At 32.1% G+C, this 19304-nt stretch overlaps 1 long non-coding RNA gene across 1 annotated transcript; it reads left to right on the plus strand.

Moving 5' to 3' along the window:
- Nucleotides 1-17617: 17617 nt before the first annotated feature.
- On the plus strand, nt 17618-18851 carry LOC134267516 (uncharacterized). Its single transcript, XR_009992173.1, has 3 exons — nt 17618-17853; nt 18209-18275; nt 18824-18851. It is a non-coding gene; the product is annotated as an uncharacterized LOC134267516 (long non-coding RNA).
- Nucleotides 18852-19304: the final 453 nt, after the last annotated feature.

The raw sequence follows: 19304 nt of genomic DNA on the forward strand, positions 1-19304 counted from the left end.
CCCCCGATACCTTGACCTAGGGGCCCTGAAATCAACCAGTTTGGAAGAGGCACCTTTTCATTATCATTCATATGTATTAAGAACATTGGCATAATAACTGGGAGCAAATTAAAAAAAAAAGATCAAAGTATTCATGCATTTTCACTATATAATCATAAGAGCTCCGCCCTAACACCAGAACCCCCGATCTTACGGCCCTGAAATTCACAAAGTTTAAAGAGTAGGCACTCTTATTCAACATAACTATGTACTTGGTTAATTTGTTTAATACCCAGGAGCAGAAAAGGAAACTTTCAGAGAATTTATGCATTTTCACTATATAATTAATAGAGCCTCGCCCCAAAACCAGAACGAACCACTGACCCAGGGGCCATAAAATTCAAAATTTTGGAAGATGCAGCATTATTCAACATAATTGTATTTGGTTTGTAAATTAAATACCCAGGTGCAAAGAAGAAGATTTTCAAAGAAATAAGGCATTTTCACTATATAACCTACAGTCCCTGAAACGTTCTTCTTTCCCACCTGAACAGTGAACGAACGCTGAACGAACGCTGAACGAACGCTGAACGAACGATGGGTGAACGGTGAGTGAACGCAGAACCCGAACGGAGCGCGAACGCGAGCGCAAAGTGAACGGTGAACGAACGGTGAACGCAAGATGAACGATTTATTCGGAATGCCTCCGATCTTTTCCTTGCATTGCGATTATTCTATTATTCTATAATTCTAATTCCAGGGGCTTTAATATAAATAAACAATAGATAGATAAATAAATAAATGAATTGATTAATTTAAAAAAAAAAAGAAAACATTTTTTCTGTACATATACGTACCTATGTTTTAAATCGATATTTTTATAACACGATTTTAATTGCCGTAAAACATGTGTATTTGTTACCGAACGCGTAAAGATTAAATATAGAATTAATTTATTTATATAGTAAATATGCTTATTCTTTTTACTTATAAAATAATGTGGACTTCTGAAGATAAAACTACTACTTATAGAATGAATTAATTACATTGTACGCGGTTGAAACAACCATACATGTATTTCCGTGCCAAGGCGATTCTGAGTAAAATTACGGATTTTTTTTTAAATTCACAATTGTCTGTTGACGTATTGCATAAAAACTCTCGTGTTTTTTTTTAAAATTCTAATGCTAAATATTCCATATTTGTTTGTCTTTCGTGTATTTTTTATGATGATTATCTTACCTATCTTCTACATGTATCTGTAAACATTTCCCGGCCGTGATTATACTCGATCATTAGATGATGGAGAGAGGCATTCAAATTATTTGTAATAGATTAAATTTCCAAAACTAAATAAATAAGGTGCTGTTATAGGATTTATTGAGCAGAGAAATGTACGAGAGAGAGAGAGAGAGAGTAACCCCCTCAATTCTCATATATCTGTTGTATCAAATAAAAATTCTTATTATTTTTCCTAAATATTCCAAGCAGTAAAGGAAATCAATTTTTTTTTAGATTAACGGATCCATTTGACAGTAATCATTGGCTTTTTTATTTTCCGCGGTTCACAGGAAGTCCACGTGCTTAGTAGCGTGTTTGTCCTGTCAATCAAATCAATCGACACAGTGGATATGTGGAAATCGCGTTTCACCGAACATGTCGAAGGCAAAGAGTCACGTATTATTTCCAAAGAGTTTTAATATTTTTCCCTATCATTTCTAGATCTGATTTTTGCATTCCTGCAGAAAAAATAAATAAAGAATGCGAATATATACTTGGAAGGATTAAGTTTTAAATTGAATTTGAAACATATTCCCTGCCAATTTAAAATACTACTGTCGGCACAAGTGTTTTCTAAAATACTATTGTTTAATGACTGTTTGATGTTATTTTTAAGACTGATTTTCTTGTGTTACAATACACATTAAATACTAATTGAAATATACTAAAAATACTCACTAAGAATTTTATTTCGAGAGAAAAGGCACCTCGGGGGGGGGGGTCCTAATTATACTGAATGGCAAACATATATCTAAACATATGTTTTGGTACGGTGAAGGAAGGAATTTTCCTTTTCTTATAATAGACTATTTTAAACAGTTAATCTTCTCTAAAATTTAAAATCACACTATCAATTTAATTAGCTCTAAAGATATTTAATTCACTGAATATTTTTGCAGTACTGTTCGTAATTCTCAGACCTACGTGTAGTTTAAAATACGGGTTACTGTAGAAATAATTTTTTGTGTATTCTTTTCTTGTAAAAGACTTGGATTAATTATTATACATCCATTAATGATTTGTCGTCTTTAAAATTACAACAAAAATGCGTGAAACATTTGTACATTGTCTTTTTTAAAAATTTATATTTTAGCATCGTTTTACATACATGTCCATGTGTAGGTACTTCATGTATTATTGTACAGGGAAATTTCATGAAATAAGTAGCAGCTGAGTTATAATAATAGAAATATAAATATCATAGATAATTTTTGCAATGAAATGATTATTCTTCAAACACGATGTAAAAAGTTATTTGATTAAAAAACGTGTAAATCCCACCCTAGCACCTAAGAACGCCTGACCCTAGGCCATAAAATTCACAATTTTGGAAGAGGCAGCCTTATTCAACATAACTATGTATTTGGTTGGTTAATTAAATACCCAGGAGCAAAGAAGAAGATTTTAAAAGAAATAAGGCATTTTCACTATATAATCTATATGGCCCCGCTCTAGCACCTACATTGTAAGAACCCCTGACCTTGGGCCATGAAATTCACAATTTTGGATAAGGCAGCCTTATTCAACATAACTATGTTCTTATTTACCTTATTAAATACCCAGGAGTAAAGAAGAAGATTTTCAAAGAAATGATGCATTTTCACTATATAATCTATTTAGCTTCGCCCTAGCAATAAAACCCCTGATGCTAGGGCCATGAATTTCACAACGTTCGTAGGGGACTCAATGCTTATTACAATCATGCAAACGGTTTGACTGCTTGATGTCCAGGGGTAAAGAAGAGGATTTTTAAAGATTTCAATAATTTTAGTGGTTTTGGCCCCACCCCCCACGCTTCAGGAGAGCAGGGACCATGAAATTCTCAATTTCTGTTTCCCTTCACCCATAGATGCTTTTATTTTAGGTTACATTAAGAATTATACTGATATTCAAAATTCTATTATCCTTTGGCTGAAATATTATGTTTACACATCAAGGTGTACTAAGAAACATTTGAATTTATGTGCTGCAATATCACAAATGAAGTTTTATTAAGAAACACACAAATTTATATCTTCTAGAAATAAGGGAAAAGAAAAATTTGATGCCCAGTGGAACAGATTGAACCAACTTTTCTATTAAACTCTCTCTTTCACTCTTCTCTCTCTCTCTCCTCTCTTTCTCTCGCTTTCCTTTATTCCTCTTTCTACCTCTTTCTATAAAAAAAAATACATCATGTATTAATTCAATGTGTGATATTGTAAAAAGAGATGTGAATAAAAAAAAAAAAAAAAGAAGATATCTGACTCTTTCTTTTTTTAAATTTTCTTTGAACATTTCAGTTACAACAAAGTTAGTGAAATATTTAAAGGTGGAATTAAAGATCTTTACGAAATATTAGAGAAATAAAGATTTTTGCTTACAACCACTTGATATTAATCTTTCCATGCAAAGAAGAGTTTGATGGTATAGTTGATTTGAACCTTTTCTTTTAAGATCTTAGTTGAAATATACTTACCTAAGTTTCCCGTGGCAGGCCCTGCAAGAAACAGTTGATATTTCCCGGCTTCGTCGGAGACAGAAAAGTGATTGTACATTTCATAGAGCGTTGTACTATCTTTGAGAGTAATGGACACATAGAGGAATGAGTTTTCTTTAGTTAATTGATGGATAACGTCATTTCCTGGATTAAATTATGCTTGAAATCAACTGTAAAATCTATTGCAATACAGAAAATTTATTCATAATGAGGATATGAAGATAACGAACAGTATTCAATCTCAAAGTCCATTTAAACAATAAAAAATAGAAGCAGAGCAAACACGGACCTCCGAAACATCATCTTAATATACGAAGGCTATTCGGAAATTATTTAGACAATGTGTATAATTTTTCTTTCTTATAAACGTCAGTCGGTGAACAAGTGCAAGTACGTTTGAAAACATCAAGAATTCATAAAAGCAAGAAATATTTTTAAAATATTAATTTTATCCTCTTAAGAAGTATAAAAATCTGTCATTCTGATTCGAAATACGATAACAACCACAATATAGATTATGACGTCAAGGTGGAGCAGCGAGCATACCCAAATTTTTGTGTAGCGCTATGTACCGGTTAAAACCCTTATGAGACTGACCAAATTACTAAAACAATAACAGCGGAAATAAAACATTTCTAAGGGTTTATTATTTCATTTGTTTATATTTTTTCTAACCAATAATTCAACCAGGGTGAAATCTAGTGCATACTGCATATACATGTACCTAGTGTGACACATGTCAATTTTATGCTGATGTAGGAAAAACACATATCGTTTAAGGTAAAGAGACAGGTTAATTACAATGTTAGATATGGTGACAAACAGAGAAGCTTAAACGGTTCTCAATTGTTCCACATGGAAACATCTCCGGCTGATGTGAATAGATTAATGCCCTGTTCACAGGACAAGTTAAATTTGCAGTAAATTAATGCGAAGTAAACTAATGCGAATCAAAATTTTACTTCGACAGTCAGACGTCAGTAAGGCTATTATGACGTCATTTGCAAATCACTTCACCTTTGATTTTATGCAGAAGCAGATGCATCTGACATAATGGTACAGTGTCTGTACATATATTTTAGTGATTAAAACATTTTTTTCTTAGTTTTTCACTCAAAAATAGAAGAAGTACTTAAAGCTGACCACTGACATGACGTATTTGACTTATTTTTGCCATTACGCATGCCCCAAAATTTCAATTCGAATTAGCTCGGTTAGCGTTCACACAAAGATAATGCGAAGTAATTTAATGCGCAGTAAATTAATTCGAATTACACTAATTCTCATTTATTTCTCCATCTGAACACTAAGCGAAGTAAAGATACGTTTAATTCAAATTAAACTCTGTGTGAACAGGGCATAAATGGACATAGCGATTTTGCTCCATATCGACGGATATATGCATGTTTATAAGTTCACAGGAGCCTACATCTGATTGCCTTGCAAATTGGAAATTTTGCATAATTGTTCTAATGGTTCTTCATATATGAAATGTTGACGAATTTTCATGAAATAATCCTCTATAAAGTAAAAGTCTCAATAATTTCCGAACAACGCTCCTAAATAAATGCCAAATCAAATTTGGTTAGCTGTATACCTTAATTCTAATTGTAGGTTTATTAAGCCATGCTACTAAGTGAGTTTTACATTTATTATTTTTTTCCAAATACCAATTAAAGGCTATAAGTGAATATCGTTTAAACATATTATCCTGTCTTAAAATCAGATGTATGGTTGATACCCTTTCATTTTTTTCATCTGCCACAACAAAAGACTACCCTTCAATTTTGCAGCGTATGAAAGATCTTATGTAAGAGGTTTATACTTACCAACCCAGAGATCCTGTTCAGGGGCACCAAAACCATTCTTATATGCCGTCCAATCTTTGTCAAAACTGAGGGATCCACTGACACGCCTTTGGATTGCCTTTAAAAGTTAGCACATACATGTATAGCAAAATAAATCATTGTTATGTTTATTTGTATGTTCAGTATGAAATGATTTAAGCTAAATATTGTCATTTTATTATTCTTATTCTTTGGAACAACAAGACCGCGTAGTGCGGATGGGATACTTATTTTTCTAATTTTGAAATATATTACGTACCGTCCATCCCCCGTCCATTGTGTCCATGTCACAGTACACCCGGACAGGAATGAAGCTGATTCCATAAGGATAGATGTTGTACACCCCTGTATTAGTGTAATTGTTATCCTGGAGATCCTTACAATCGATTGGGATGACTAAAACATAAAAACGACCATTTAAGAAATAAAGTCTGCGTTTTCGTGAATGTTGCAGAATAACCTCCTTGGTCTCGAAATGTTGTTTGAAAGATAAAAGCCGAGGCGTTAGCCTAGGTTTTTATTTTTCAAACAACATTTCGAGACTGAGGAGGTTATTCTGCATCATTCTTCATCATTACCGACAAGAAGGACTTCATTTCTATTCTATTAGGTGAATATGTACTAGCAGCTCTAATGTATGTTTGTGTATTTGTTTGTTTACCTTTGAATAGAATGCAGACGATCTGTGCTTTCGCTGCATTAAAATTAGCGTTTTATTCATAATGGATCTGCTTGTAGCTTATATAGATTAATCTTTTTGAATATACAATAACAAAATCAGTTTCTTTTTTTCCCCACTTTATCACTAAAATCACGGGAAAAAAAATTCTTGCCTTGTTTATGTATATTAGCTAGTACTAAGAATTTCATTTGGTTGTCAAGGTAGATAACTTTTTAACCCACATTACATTATACAATTTTATTTCAACATTCTTTAGCTCACCTGACGCAGCTAAATTAAGGAATACCAAAGGTAGATCAGTCTATGCAGAGCTTCGGGAAATCGTTTATGACGTCACTGCGAAACTGCACGAATGAATCTCGGCGAATAAATATAATTTTCTTTTTCATACAATTTTACATACAGTGGTCTCTTCTAATTGTTGTAAAAATAAATTAATGTGCTACTTATCTTGTCCTTATAACACCATTTGAATATAAAATTAAAGCCAACTTAATCTCGCTGTACTGACAGATATGACGTCATAGACTACTTTGACACGCAGTTTCTCTGCACTTGAGACATAGATCAAGATATGTTATCGAACATGTAAATATGAAAATAAAAAAGAATTAAGCGTGATCTGACTGAAATTGAGTCATATTTTTTTAATGCATTAATTTATATTTCACAGTCTAATTAAATTGATAACGAATAGGTATCTTATATAGCTGCAGTCATGTATTTTTATACACACACGTTCTATAATCGCAGCAACAACCCCTCGAAAATCTCAAAAGTTTAACAATGTCCGCTTAACTATGAAATGTGATATTTTGTACACATGTCGCTATTATCCCTACTATTTTGAAAAGTGCGTGGAGCAAGTTGTGCTCTGTTGATTTTTTCTGTAATTTTACTTTATTTCAATGCGTATAGTGTAAATGTACATTTTTTTGTCTAATTTTAACTATGTCACGTGACAAACAGCTTCTGTACGTGAGGTCGCTTTGGCCGAACTAGCCTGAGACCCATACATACATACGCAGTAGAAATTCAATTTAAATTCATGCTAATAAAATAGATATCAACATTATATTGATTTTTTCGGTATATTTTAGGGCAAAATTCCTATGGGCGGCCTTTAAGCACCCGCGGAGCCGAAGGCTCAAGTGAGCTTTTCTGATCACATTTTGTCCGGCGTCCGTCTAGCTGTCTAGATGTCCGTCTGTCTGTAAACTTTTCACATTTTCAACTTCTTCTCAAGAACCGCTGGGAAAATTTCAACCAAATTTGCCACAAAGCATCCTTGGGTGAAGGGGATTAAAGTTTGTTCAAATGAAGGGCCACGCCCTCATTCAAGGGGAGATAACTGGGAATTAATGAAAATTTGGTGGCATGTTTTAAAAATCGTCTTCTCAATAACCAGAGTGCCAGGAAAGATGAAACCTATGGGGAAACATTCTCAGGTAGTGTAGAAAATCATAACCCCCGAGGGTAGGGTGGGGCAAAAATGGCCGACCAAAGTTTTATGTAGAAATATATAGGAAAACTCTTTAAAAATCTTCTTTTCAAGAATAACAAAGCCATAATTGATCATATTTATGTGGAAGCATCCTAAGGTAAAGTAGATTCAAGTTTGTTTAAATCATGACCCCCGGGGGGTAGGGCGTGGCCAAAATGGCTGAACAATTTTTTTCATAGACATATATATGAAAATTCTTTTAAAAATCATCTTCTCAAGAATAGCAAAGCCATGATTTGTCATGGGACTACTTTTGGATTTAAACTTCTCAATAATAAACCAATTTCCATTTTTTCCTAGCTACAGTGCTCATGTGAGCGATGTGGCCCATGGGCCTCTTGTTTGTCTTTAAGATCTATAAAACAAAGTTATAATGAGGCATATGTCTTCCTTTTAGTTTACACTACACTGTAATAACCAGCACTGGTGAAGTTTAAATAGGAATAACAAATTTGATTTTAAAAGAGATTTTAAAAAAGTATGTGAGCTAATGCACAATAGTAATACCCTCGCTCTGGTGTGAATATACACTATCATGTTAATATTACACAAGTTCAGTAACGCAAAGATGCAGGGAAATAGTAAGAATACAGAAATGAATTTAATCCTGCCATATTGCATGCCTCAGCAATGTATGTGCTCAAGTTTCAATCATCTGCAATGAGTAGTTGCTGAGAAAGCGTATTAAAAAAAGCGTAAATTGACCCAAACCAGATTATACTCGATAATAGGGCCAAGAATTAGAGTCATTCCTTATCATTTGATTTTAAAATAATTTAACAATTTTGGATGTATAATTCTGTTGCTTTTTACGAGTTCAAATTTACCGCGCATTAATACAACTGTAGTAACGGAAGTGATGTGAAGCGATGGGAGGTAATAACCGATACATAGATGTGTGTTTACAATGAGGTAAGATCGAGTAAGTGTTTGAAGTTAAAGAAACAGTTATTAAATCTTGAATTTTTCGAAGACTGGAAATGAGGGAATTGCATGGATAAGATGATTAAGCTGGTCGTCAAAGGGGTGTGTCCCCATACCAAACCAGATTATACAAAATATTTTGCGTTCCTTTTTATAAATCAACCAATGAGAGGCAAAAATATAAACAAAATTAAATCATTTTCAAATAATTTATAACTTGGTTTAATTTTTGCATATTTAATTCTTTTTGTAGGTTATTGAACAATCTTTGAAAACTGTCAAGTAAAGAGTCAGCATGGTTGTAGATGCATGCATGGAAAATTAAGAAAAAAAAAAACTCTACTGAAACCATGTCTTAGATATCAACATAAAATAGTTTTTCTTCTCAATTATATCTCTTTCCGTAGTATTCAAAAAATGGATCCTTTTTTTTTTAAATTCAAAGTGAAGTATCACAGGAAGCATGTGAGATTGTTAAACTGTCTGCCTTTAAAAACTAGAAAAGGGAGGAAAGCATCTACAAGTGTACCAAAGATTGTTGATCACTATTGTTTTCTATATATTTTCCCTATGATTTTCATGTACAGTCTTCTGTGTGATTGTTAAGTTGGGTGCAGTGGTAGACTTCACCTAACCTTGTGTAGAATTTTACAATTTAAATTCTGAGGTAAAATCCGGTTTTTAGTGTTCATTCAGTTATAGTTATGAGCCACTCTCCTTGTAAACAGCTTGATGTCAAAATATCTTTCAACATTTAATACTTATCAAATTGTTTTAACCAAATAAAACATATGTATCATATTTCCAAAACCAGGTTTGTTTTTATGAAAGGAGTTGCTACTCAAAGAAACGACCTGTCTCAATGAATGTGCATGTGAAATATGGAAGCCCTGTCACAGTCGTGGCGAAGGTTAAATGTGGGTCAGACTCAAAGGTCAAGGTGAAAAGGTGAAATAAAAGGTACAAACGAGAAGACCTTACAAGAAACACACAAGTGAAATACTAAAGTCATAGCACCAATTATTATAAAGATATGGCCATGGTTAAAACTTCTCAAAAGTACATTAACATCCAAGATCAAAATGTCAATATTGTTTGTATGTGTGGGGAGGCCTTGTTGAATTGAACACACTTTTGAAACATAAAGGTTCTAATAGTAATTGCTCAAAAGTCATTCCCAAGGTTAAAGTGGGTCAAATTTCAAGGTGAAGGTCAATAGGTAAAATACATATTTATGAATTCATATTTCCATGCAAAAGACTTTTCACAGAAAGGTATGAAAGCCCTAGCACAAAATTTCACGCGTTGTAATTGGGTAAATTCTTCCGAAACTGGGTCATAATCCAACATCAAGATATCAAATATTTTGGTACACAATGAAAGATCTTTTGAGAATACATAAATTATGTTGAATATGAAAGCCATAGCCCCAGCAATTTAAAAGTTATGGACAATGTTAACGTTTTAGTGGACAAACAAACAGAATGGTTGAGAGGGCAAACTTTACATGTATATACCCATATTCTTTGATTACTGGGGCATAAAACATGTAAAACACATAATAAACTTACCCCGTAAAAAACATATTTACCAAAGAAAAAATATTGAAAACATTTCAATCTAATTTTGTCTTTCCGCTGCCAAATGGAAAATATGCTTTTTAGTCCATTGTATAAACAGCTGTTAAAAGACTTGTTGCTAAGGAAAGTTCAACATGGCTATTTCCTTGGCAACTACTCAAATATTTTAGAATAAACTACGACACATCCCTTTTCTGAATATTGTTTCATATGATGAATAGATGGGGTCTTGTTTGAATTATAATGTTACCATGTATCACCCTCTGTTTGATCTTAAAAAGACCAATATTATTACTACGGCAAAAATGCGTTATAACGAAGTCCCAGGGACATATAAAATTGCTTCGCTATAGCTATAATTCGTTATAACCGTATAAGAAATTCAATAAATTTATATTGCCGGGGATCCAAGATGACTTCGCTATATCCGTAAATTCGCAATATCTGTGTTCATACTAAACAACTTTTGCTGTATAACTCACACGCATAGAACATTATACAGCATATTATACTTAATGAAAGTTTGAAAGGTTTCCATGACAATTGTGCATGTAACAATGATCACATTAACATATTAAGATTTTTTCATGAAAGTATCAAATGGATTGTTGTTGAGTCAATTGAATTTTTTTTATATGAAAATCGAATATGAAGATCATAATTATGTCTCTTTTTACAACAAAAGCATAATACATGAACATATATAGTTGCTATGAAAACCAGCAAACCTTATCTAAAAAAAAAAATTCTGAATTAATATGCTATAAATGTAGATTGATCCAAATTTTAGTTTTTCCAACAATTTTTAATCAAAGAAATATACACAACACAAGTTAATCTATCTTGAAATATATCTGATGTTGCCATGGCAACGATTTTGAAAGTCAATTATTTTGAATCTAAGAAAAAACACAACTTTTATTTTTTAGTATTTTTTTCGTTGGGTTCAAATTCACATTATACTTGATTGAGATGAAAATCTGCTGCTGCATTTTTCTTTAATTTATGCTCAAAAATGTATAAAAAAAATTATCCAATAATGGTCAATTTAGCAAGACATTGAGATTTTAGTGATTAAATTAGATATAATTATGATAGACAAAAGTAAATTACATCATTTTTGTTGCTTTCAGTCTTGTTCTAAAGCAGATATATTTTTTTTTATATTCAAATTTTTCGCTTGTTTAATTATTTCTGATTAAAAAATGTCAAACACATTGCTGTGAGAGGCGTCCAGGAGGCCATATTTGAACCATGTGTAGTTACCATTGTATCGGCACCCTCAATATTTTTTTTTTTTTGCTAAATTTCAAGAAAGGTACCGGTGTTGTATACGTAATAATTATAAAATTTGAACAAAATCGGTGACATCACCTTTCCACCGATTATTGAAAAATTTTGGTTCTTATAGAGAATGGCTCTTAATGTTTTCTCCTTTCTAAAATGTTTGCGATTGAAAAATAATGATTTTTTTGATTTGTGGCAAATGAAGACAAATTAGAGTTATACATACAGTCACGTGAGTAGTATCTCCAGCCAACCTCATCAGAAATGTTCGACGTAAAAGCCTCCATATGTGCACGACATGTCCTCGTTTGAGGGTTAAATCCAAAGAAACTACACTCCCTTTGGCATCGCCTTGCACATTGTATCTCCGATGTAGACATGAATTCTTTTAAGAGTTCATTATTTGATTTTTTATCATCAAATTCAAGTTTCGCAATGTATTTCCGAGAAATAAATGTAGACTGAGACAACGCAAATAAAACAAAGATAAAATACATCGCATAAATAACGGCCATATCGTATTTTGCATTTAAAGCTACTGGTGCTGTGTGCCAGGATTATTTGCAATAAGGTATACCAAACACCGGACATAGATATCGAAACATGTATGAGTTACTGACAAGTGATTGGCTAACTGTTACGTATTCCCTAAAATATTGATTTGTGGAATCTGCTGTGAATTAGGATTAATGTTTAATTTGCAACTACAATTCCAATATTAAATAATTACAATTAAAAGTTGTTTTTCATAAAGGTATAGTGCATAATTATACATTCAGCCTGACTAATATTTAATCAGTTTTCTGTTTCCCAATTAGCTCTTCTTAAATATAAATTAAAAAAATAATAATAATTCGACAAAGGTTTCCTTGTCCAGATAAAATTAAAATTTAGTTATTCAAAGTTCAAAGCGACAATTATCTGATTTACAAGGAATATATTCCATTAATTTACCATTCGGTATTTCAACTTTTAAATATGCATGCCTTAAAAAGATATGACTAAGTTTCATTTTAAAATTGAAAAGAAAGTTGAAGATAACAATCATTGACTGATCTGAAACTACTAAAGCAACACCCATCTGTAAAAAGGTTATTACACATGGACGCAGGAAACATATAAGAGAGGATAATGAGTCTAGCAGGCCCTAATTTTAAATACAATCCTCCATTATTGAAAAGTAACATTTAAGGAAAATCCGTCAATTTTTCCAGGAAAACAAAGCGCACAGAAGAACGTCACAATGATAGTTCATATTCTCTAGCTAGGGCCTTAAAATGACCAGAGATTTTTTTTTCAACCAGACATTTTATTTTTTACTTTTTAAAACTTTTATTCAATATTTTTCCTTTCTATCATTTGAGACTTCAAAATTATTTTTATTGTTAGATTTTCCGCACAGGCTTTCAAGCTCTCATTATAAAAAAGAAAATCGTTTTAAGTATTTTTTTTTTGTTTCTGCTTTTGTGGATTGAAAAAAAAAACATAAATATATTTTAATGCTGTAACTGAATTGATGTAGATTTCAACTTTGAACGTTCACAAGACATTAAAAACATAAGCTTAGGGTACAAAAATGTTAAAGTAGGGCTTTCCATAAATTGTACTGATTTATATACTGATTGAAAAATTAATATTCCGTAGCTTGCATTTATTTATAATTAATTCTATAATACGAAAGCCATGAACCCAAAAATATCATTAAGACAGTTTAGGTGAAGAGATATTTCTTAGAAAAAATTAGCAGGTATGCATTTTTTTTTAAAGATGAAAGATATTGAGATAACGAACCTTATTCATAATCAAAAGTCCTTAAAGCAATTTAAAAAAAAAAAGCAAGAGCAGAGGAAACACGGGCCTCAAGAAACATCAGAGGTGGTATCGAACGATCACACCCGCAGTGTATTCTTGTCATGATTGGAAAATACCGGAAAATCCGTCGTCAATTCAGTTTATAAATGTTGGACTAACAATTTGTATGAAAAACTTCCGCATTTGATTCAGTTATCAATTATATTTGATTACAAGGTCATTGTATCGACCATAGAACTTACGAAATGATGATCTTAAACATAACTGCTAATATTCCTGTTTCATCAACTTGTTTGTCAATAATTTACCTAGTTTTAGAAATTGTTCTTACGTAGAACCTACCTTTGTGGATCGAATCAACTGGGATATATGAGCTCTGTATGCAATGATTAAAGTAAATTGCTGTTTAAGTAAGGGAATTTGACGGTAGAAAAGTTAGTCATTACGTTTATCGAGGAGCTTGGTTGTTAAATTAAAAAGGTTTTTTTTTAAAGTAAAAGATCCAAATATGAAACAGATGTGTTAGACGGTGTAGTATCTTTCATTCATGCTCACATGGATACATTTAATGTCGGGTAGAAGGCAACAGCAAATGTTTTCTTCTTTTCACACATAAGAATTTGAATAAATTCTGCCTTATATAGAAAAATGGGTCTGCTAATAACAGTGTGCAATTGATACGTCTCCGCTGAATGGTGACTGAAAGGTACCTAAAATGTGACTGAAATGCAACTGATAGGTCACTAAAATGTATGTGCCATTCAGTGGCTGAATGGCAACTGAAAAGTCTCTGAAAGCCTTCTTTCAGTTTAAACTGAAAGGTCTTGTATCTTCCTGTGTAGTTTCCTTAGCACTGTAATGTTCTGAAGAGATATTGTTCATAAAACATGACGTTTTTCTGGCACAGAAAAGAAAACAAAGCATGAGGTCAGTTCCCTAATGCAAAATTTACTGTGTTGATGTAATACCATAAAAAAAACTAGGACTAGTGAAATTAAAATCCAAAACCACTACACAAATAGGGTATCCTCAGTTTATATTTCTTTAGCAAATAAAATAAAATTAAAATATAATGTTATCCAAATCCGAGGTCTAAAAGACAATTTTGTTGAAATGCTGATCGAGAGTTTTGATTTCAGTATTTAAAAAAAATCACAATGAATTTTGAAAATAAACTATGAAACGGCTACAAAAAATTTCATACTTACCTCTTTAGAAATATACTAGGCATCACTTGATGTCCGTAACCTATAGACAAACTTCAGTTGCATAGTAATTAACATGAATTTAATTAAAAGTCGTCCTTAATGTCCGGTTTATATCCTCGAAATAGCACATACGAGAGTGCATTTATGGTTCCGGTTAGCAGACCTAAGTTACTGACATTTTTATGACATCAAGCAAACTTCTAATTATTTCATAAAACATCATTTAATTTTAATGGATTGATTATTCAATCAAAAATTGATTTTAAATACCTTGAGATAAAAGATACTACAAAGTCTGGCTCATCTGATTCATACTTGGATATTTTACTTGAAAAAGACCTTAAGGATAATCTAACAACCAAGTTATATAGTAATCGTGATGACTAACTTTTCTATCGACAATGTTCCTTACTTATGCAGCATATACCTTCATCAATTACAAATAGAGTCTGTATATATCTGTTTATTTGATATGCAAGAGCATCCTCTATGTATGAATAATTTCTAAAAACGAGGTAAATTGTTGATAAACAAGTTTATGAAACAGGAATTTCATCTGGTTCGTTTAAAGTCATCATTTTGTAAGTTCTGTCGATACAATGACCTTGTCAGCAAATACAATTCAAGATTGAGTCAACTGCTGACTGATTTTTTTCTTACTTATTGTTAGTCCATTATTTATACACTGAATTGACGACAGACTTTTCTGGTATTTCCCAATCATGACAAGGAGCACATGGTGGATGTGACGATCGGGAGGGGATACTCACTCTTCCATGACACCTGATCCTACCTCTGATGTTTTGGAGGTCCGTGTTTGCTCTATTTTGTGTTTTGATTTCTCTTGTGGATTTTTGATCTTAAACGTTGTTCGTTATTTCACATGTTTCACAATATATATTTTCATCAGATTGGCAAATGAGGCAACATTTACTGACACATCAGCTCAATGAGAATTGCATTGTGGGTTACTCAATGTACATCAGGAACTTTGCGCTGAAAAAAATAAACAAATCTAATGGTAATCGGAAAGGCACAAAGAACATTCTAACTTTTTATTTTGTAAAGGAAGTTGGCAATTCATATATTTTATTCTATTATTTAATGCTTATGATTGCAAATAAACTTTAAATTCTATGTTAGTCGACGGTGTTCTGCAAGTCGGTTGCTTCACTACTCCTTTTTGAAATATTTATTTTACAATTGTCAGTTCCCTGAACAATAACACGTGTGACCACGGGTATTGAAATAGCTGATAAAATCTCAGTGTTTAAACCATTTTAATGCTTTAGAGATGCAGCTCATTTTTCTTATCCTTGAAGGACTGGTGTTCTCAAGTTGACACATGGTACATAATTACATATTATACATATTTTGTAGTGAACTATATATTGCAAACGCCTGTTACATCTTTCACACTTTATAATATTTGTATATTTTTCAGTCCATTTGATATTGAATATAAAGGGACATGAACCATGTGTTCGACCTAAAATGTAAACATCAGTAGGCATAAACGTTGCTATTTACTAGTATTCAACGATTGGCCTGTTGTTCATGTTAAGATCCACTTTTCCCAAATAATACGCAGGTATCTTTAGGTTACAACCAAATATTCTACTTGCCTATATATGTCGTCATAGTAAGCTATATGATGTGAAGTTTAGAGATAACAATTTCTTAAAATTGATATCTAAGATTGATTTGAGGTCGTAAAAATGAATCAAAATATGCAGAGGCAAAACATTAATGGAATTTTGTCGTTTTTGGACCTCTGTAGTTATCACAGGGGTTAAACCAAATCCGTGACGTCATAACTGTTGATCATGCAGTAGCAGAGGGAAAGTGAAACGTAACGAGAAATCATGTAAACAAACACAAGAAATCGGAAGTTAAAAGCATTCAGATTGAATATCATGTGTGCTTCATGTGGGAATAAAGCATATGAAAAAGTTAGGCTAATATACTTGTACACGTTCTTCGTAATATTAAAGCAGGTAGGGTATTTACTTACCGATCAGCCTTTCTTCTGTCTTTCGTAACAAAAAAAGATGCAAAAGTTCAACACTACGCCACATACTTTGAAACTTAATTTATGTTTCTATCTAAAGTTCTTATTCTATTGTTTTTGGAAATTGCTGCTAGAATCGTATGGTTAACGGGAATTGATGCATTTTTTTCGATGTTTTGAACGAAATGTAAAATTTTGTGAAGGTTTCGACCGAAAGTGTTGAATAATTATTTTTCTGATAGGACAGTAGGATTTTAGCAGCACTTTGTATGGTACAGAAATATTTTACATACTTGATATTACAAATTGAAATTAAGTATCCCCGGAGTAATGTTACTTTTTCATTAAGGCATATATTCTAATTACAGACGTCACGTGATGACGACAAGGTGAAGTGCTTCCTGTTGTATAAGTCCCATTGAAGTCTATAAAATGCATAATGATAGCAACAGTTTCATCCGTAACTTTTCTGATTTATTAGTGTTAACCATTATAAAAAAGTCTTAATTCGCCGAATTCTGATCCGTGTGCTGCCTTAACAAACCCGCGTAAGAATAGCAATATACACTGCATGAAAAGTCGCGTTTAATATAATTTAATAAATTCGTTTACTCCAGTTAATTTCTTGTATTGAATTTAATTAATGTATAACGGTAAATTTTACATGAGATATATTGTGATATAACTAAATACAGTTTTCAAAAAAGTATAATCATATTTAATGCAAAATACGTCGAGAATAATATAGTTTAATTGAGATTATTATACGTCCCGTTTAAGAATATCGACATGTAAAAGTAAATATGCTTATACTTAAAGTTTAAGTACATTTTTGGTATTTTGAATATGTCATAAATAATTCTTTATACCTAATGTAAACTTATGTTGAAACATTTTTGAAAAAAAATATTTAGGCACCCTATTTATTTTAATTTATTTATTTCTCATTTTTATTTATTTAACCCTTATGTAGATTTTTCAATACTGTGGAATATAACTTTTTTTTCTCTATCGACTACCACTGTACTACAATTACATCGGGATCGAAGTCGGGCTCGAAAAGCAATTTATTTAAAAACAACACACCGCGCCGAAATTCAATTTTTTGGAGAGTTCCACGCAGCCATGTTGAACTTGATCATGATGTTGTACGGGAGGAAGGGGCGAAAGAGAGTTACTCGAAAAGGAGAAGCATGATAAACTTGGGATGGAATTTATGTTTTAACAGAAGATGAAGACATTTACGACCCTGTTTAGCGGTAGGAACAATGTACAAAATTTTATCATGTGTCCTTGAATGAATAATTGCCTCTGCTACTGATAATGTTACTGTTCCTTAGTCTGGGCTGTACACATAAAATGTCTGGCAGTAAAAACGTTTGGGCAAGCGCTATTTACATTTTGTAATAATTATTTATCACTTTTAACCATCTAACTTAAAGATGGATTTTAACCAGAATTTTCTCGTTTGGAATTGGTTTCAGAATTTTTGTCACTAAAGTGTTCCTCTGTTCAGCATTTACAGAGAGTGTTGTACAATGTAATAAATTATTTATTTATTTCTTAATGCCTACTCAAGAATATATTGAGCACTTATTTTGATTATTTCAATAGTTGCAGTGTGGACTGTGCCTGAGACGATTCCCCATAACGCCGGCTATGTAGACAGCTTGTGAAAATGGTGAGAACCATACCGCTCAAATTTTCTATTATCACAAATAAACAAACAATGTTTTATTAACTTGTATCTTTATGCATAAGAGTATAAAAAATATTGCAACAACTTGAAATGCTCTTTACCAAGTAGACAATACGAGGTTTATATTCTTATTTTCCTTATCCTTAAAATACAATAGCAATGGATTCTGAGCTATGCATAATTTTTTTACGTTAAATACGTAAGCATTCATGAATTATTAAAAATAGCTATCACATTCTATGATGCACAATTATGCATGCATTATTTACAAGAATCCAAATGCTCACAAGAAATGACAAAAGCAGTATGAAGATTAACAGCGGTAAGATTTCTTAAATTTTCTGATAAGATCAATAAAATCACATGAATTGATTTATTTTAGCTCACCTGAGCCATTTTAAGACCCGAGCGAGTTTTCTGTTCTGTGTCTGGTATTAGTCGGTCATCTATAAACTTTTCAAATTTTTACATTCATGAGAATTATTCCTAGTTTGAATAAAAATCCCTGCAGTATACATCTTTTTTTTCAGAAATTGTGCCAGAAAAGTTTGAAGTAGCTATGGGAATGATCAACATTGAACTTGCTGAGGCTCTCGTCCTGAAAGTGACTTGACCAGATATTTCACTACCCAATATGAGGTACGAACTAATCATTTGTTGTACAACTTATTGTGTATGAGATTGCCACCATTTACTGGAAGTTTGCATTTGTTGTCCACTTTAAAAACTTGCTATATTCAGTGTAAGTTGTTAATATATTTTACTTTATGTTAAATCACTTGTTCATTATCCCAATAACTTGCATGTTAAATGCTGTAGATGCTAACCTTTGCATTTAAGTTTACTCTTAAATTCCAGGTGTTCCGAGTATGTACACCCATTTGATATCATGTTTTGTCGTCTCTAAATTTAATATAATACATATCATAATATGTACTAGATCACAAAATTTGAGGATTTTATTATTGTATGAATGTTATCTACTTGCTCTATATCATAAATACATCTGTT

The sequence above is a fragment of the Saccostrea cucullata genome, unplaced genomic scaffold (genome assembly GCF_032062105.1).
Source record: "Saccostrea cucullata isolate Sc308-1 unplaced genomic scaffold, CSIRO_AGI_Scuc_v1 ctg3592, whole genome shotgun sequence".
NCBI lineage: Eukaryota > Metazoa > Mollusca > Bivalvia > Ostreida > Ostreidae > Saccostrea > Saccostrea cuccullata.